Genomic DNA, 3,736 nt, shown 5'->3' with positions numbered 1-3,736 from the left:
GGAGAAATTAAAGCCCAGGTGTGATGGCTCACACCTGTAATCCCAGCACTTGGGGAGGCCGAGGAGGAAGGATCGCTCGAGCCCAGGAGTTTGAGACCAGCCTCGGCAACATAGTGAGACCCAGTCTCTATCAAAAAAAAAAAAAATAATAAAATAAAATAATAATGGCCCGGAGCAGTGGCTCACACCTGTAATCCCAGCACTTTGGGAGGCTGAGGCGGGAGGATTACCTGAGGTCAGGAGTTCGAGATCAGCCTGGGCAAAACAGTGAAACCCCATCTCTACTAAAAATATAAAATTAGCCAGGCGTGGTGACACATGCCTGTAATCCCAGCTACTCGGGAGGCTGAGGCAGGAGAATCGCTTGAACCTGGGAGACTGAGGATGCAGTGAGCCAAGATCGCGCCATTGCACTCCAGCCTGGGCAACAAGAGGAAATCTCCATCTCGCCAAAAAAAAAAGAAAAAATAAATAAAGAAAAAAATAATAATAACAAAAATTAACTAGGCATGGTGGTGTGTGCCTGTAATCCCAGCTACTTGGGAGGCTGAGATGGGAGGATAGCTTGAGCCCAGGAGTTTGAGGCTGCAGTGAGCTGTGATGGTGCCACTGCACGCCAGTCTGGGCGACAGAGCAAGACTCTGTCTCAAAAACAAAACAAAACAAAAAAACAAAAAAAAAAAAGAAAAGAAAAGAGGAGAAAAGTCTATATTTTCAGGGCTTCAGGGATCATTTCTTTTTTTTTTTTTTTTTTTTTTAAACCAATCCAATATAAAAATATGGAACGCTTCACGAATTTGCGTGTCATCCTTGCGCAGGGGCCATGCTAATCTTCTCTGTATCGTTCCAATTTTAGTATATGTGCTGCCGAAGCGAGCACATTCAGGGATCATTTCTACAGTTTCTTACTAGACAAGTTTTTCTGAACGTGTAGAGCACTAAAATCAGGCCTGGTGTGGTGGTTCATGCCTGTAATCCCAGCACTTTGGGAGGCCGAGGTGGGTGGATCACCTGAGGTCAGGAGTTTGAGACCAGCCTGGCCAACATGGTGAAACCCTGTCTCTACTAAAAATACAAGAATTAGCTGGCCATGGTGGCGCTTGCCTGTAATCTCAGCTCCTTGAGAGGCTGAAGCAGAAGAATCACTTGAACCCAGGAGGCAGAGGTTGCAGTGAGCTGAGATCGAGCCATTGCACTACAGCCTGGGCAACAATAGCGAAACTCTGTCTCAAAAAAAAAAAAAAAAAAAAAAATAGAACTCCATCCAGTCATCACTGGAAGTGAGCTGACTGGAGCTAAACTTCAGAACTGTGTGAGCTGAGCAGTTACAAGACACTAGGAAGCTAAAAAAACTGGTGGATGAAGTTATTAATAGTATGAAACCCAAATCAACAGCCACCATGTTTTCAAAACAGATTTGTAAAAATTGCATTTGTTACACTGTACAGAAACTTTTTTTTTTTTGAGATGGAGTTTTGCTCTTGTTGCCTAGACTGGAGTGCAGTGGTGCAATCTCGGCTCACTGCAACCTCCACCTCCTGGGTTCAAGCGATACTCCTGCCTCAGCCTCCTGAGTAGCTGGGACTACAGGTGCCCACCACCACACCTGGCTATTTTTTTTTTTTTTTTTTTGAGATGGAGTTTGCTCTTGTTATCCAGGCTGTAGTGCAATGGTACCATCTCAGCTCACTGCAATGTCTGCCTCCTTGGTCCAAGCGATTCTCCTGCCTCAGCCTCCTGAGTAGCTGGGATTACAGGCATGTGCCACCACGTGCTAATTTTGTATTTTTAATAGAGATGGGGTTTCACCATGTCGATCAGGCTGGTCTCAAACTCCCGACCTCAGGTGATCCGCCCACCTCTGCCTCCCAAAGTGCTGGGATTACAGGTGTGAGCCCCCGAGCCTGACCAGAAACTTTTTAAATTAAATAAATATCAAACTACATTCTTAAAAAGGAAAAAAGTGGGGGAGAAATTAGATTGTGCTTCCTCTTTACCCTTTTGTGACATCAACAGCACATTCTCATAGCTTCTTCTTCCTTCTACACTAAAAATACAAGATGAGGGGAAATCTACTGGGTATAAGATCCAGTAAGAAAGAAAGTGCCTCTTAATAGAAGGTAATAGCCATCCATATTACAACTGCTGCCTCTTTCCCATTGTCAGAAAAATGGGGTCCATTTATGGCTGGATGACAAATCCTACAGGGTTCAGAGTTAATAGAAACCCTGCAATGCAGTCAGGACGTGCTGACTTCTTGTGCAGTCTTTTAATGGGCGCAAGGACCAGGCAACCTTCCAGCCACTTGACAGTCTGAAAACTCTTCTCGCTTAGTAGGCCGTCTGTTTCCTTTAGTGTTTAATAATGGAATAATGCGTGCTCATAACAGGTAAGTCATGGAAAATGAGCGTGATACTGCATTAGAGGTTATACTTCATGAGGGGATGAACTGGTGTGAGCTTATGTTTTGTTTTGTTAGGATTTTATTTTATTGGGGTTTTTTTTTTTTTTTTGAGACAGAGTTTTGCTCTTGTTGCCCAGGCTGGAGTGCAGTGGCGCGATCTTGGCTCACCGCAACCTCTGCCTCCCAGGTTTAATTCAATTCTCCTGCCTCAGCCTCCCGAGTAGCTGGGATTACAGGCATGCGCCACCACACCTGGCTAATTTTTTTTGTATTTTTAGTAGAGACGGAGTTTCTCCATGTTGGTCAGGCTGGTCTTGAACTCCTGACCTCAGGTGATCCGCCCACCTCGGCCTCCCAAAGTGCTGGCATTACAGGCGTGAGCCACTGCGCCCAGCTATTGGGATTTTAATAGTTTCTTTCTTTCTTTTTTTTTTTTTGTCTTTGGAATATCCCCTAGTATAATAGTTTGTACAACTCTTAATGCACAATGTGCATAAAAACAATCCAGGGTGCTTGTCCAAAACTCCCAAGCCCCAAACGCTAGACTAAAAGCATGATTCCAGAGGTCTAGCACAAGGCTGGGAGTCTGGAATTTACAAAGTTCCAGGAGTGACTGAAAAAATTCTAAAATGAAGGAGTTTTGATTGTGCACATTTTAATGCTTATGGTAATTCACTGCTTCCTACTCTCATCTTACTTTCTGGATATCCCCCTTCTTGAAGTAAGACATTTTTTGCTGTTTTGGAGAACAGCAACAGTATGTAAACACATACGTTGCATAAGACATTATGCTAAGTGCTGAGGCAGATCAAAGAATAAAGGATTTGGTTCCTGCCCTCCAAGAGATTAGGCTAGAAATAGGAAGTGCACAAGCCCATGGATAACTACAAAAGAAGGCATGAGACGGCGAGTGCTGGGAAGGGGAGGGGACTTGGTATCCAGGTTTCCTGTTGGTAGAATGGGCTAGAAGCGGGAGATGTTCCAGGTTTGCGTAAAACAGGATTGTGAGTTTGTAAACAGTTGTTCATTTTTTGCCAATAAGATTGTTTTTCCTTTTAGTGATAACAGCACCTTGTTTCCTCCTTGGAGAACTTCCCACCTTTGCCACAAGTTGTCTAAGTGGTATTGGCCTCTTTTGCGCCAAGGACTGGGCATCCATTTAGACAAAGCAGATTCAGTTTCTCTGGAATTTGGAATCTGAACTCTGACCTTCTTTCTCTTTCCTTCCTTCCTTCCTTCCTTCCTTCTTTCCTTCCTTCCTTCTTTTCTTCCTTCCTTCCTTCCTCTCTCTCTCTGTGTCTCTGCCTCCCTCTCTCTTTCTCTTTCTTTCTT

General features: G+C 44.1%; 1 non-coding gene across 1 annotated transcript; it reads right to left on the bottom strand.

Moving 5' to 3' along the window:
- Positions 1-773: 773 nt before the first annotated feature.
- LOC129039661 (U6 spliceosomal RNA) lies at positions 774-880 on the bottom strand. Its single transcript, XR_008503384.1, has one exon. It is a non-coding gene; the product is annotated as a U6 spliceosomal RNA (small nuclear RNA).
- Between the last annotated feature and the right edge of the window lie 2,856 nt (positions 881-3,736).

Source organism: Pongo pygmaeus, chromosome 5, assembly GCF_028885625.2.
Source record: "Pongo pygmaeus isolate AG05252 chromosome 5, NHGRI_mPonPyg2-v2.0_pri, whole genome shotgun sequence".
In the NCBI taxonomy this organism is placed as follows: Eukaryota; Metazoa; Chordata; class Mammalia; order Primates; family Hominidae; genus Pongo; species Pongo pygmaeus.
The sequence above is the reverse complement of the archived record's forward strand: the minus strand, read 5'-3'. Positions and strand labels throughout refer to the sequence as shown.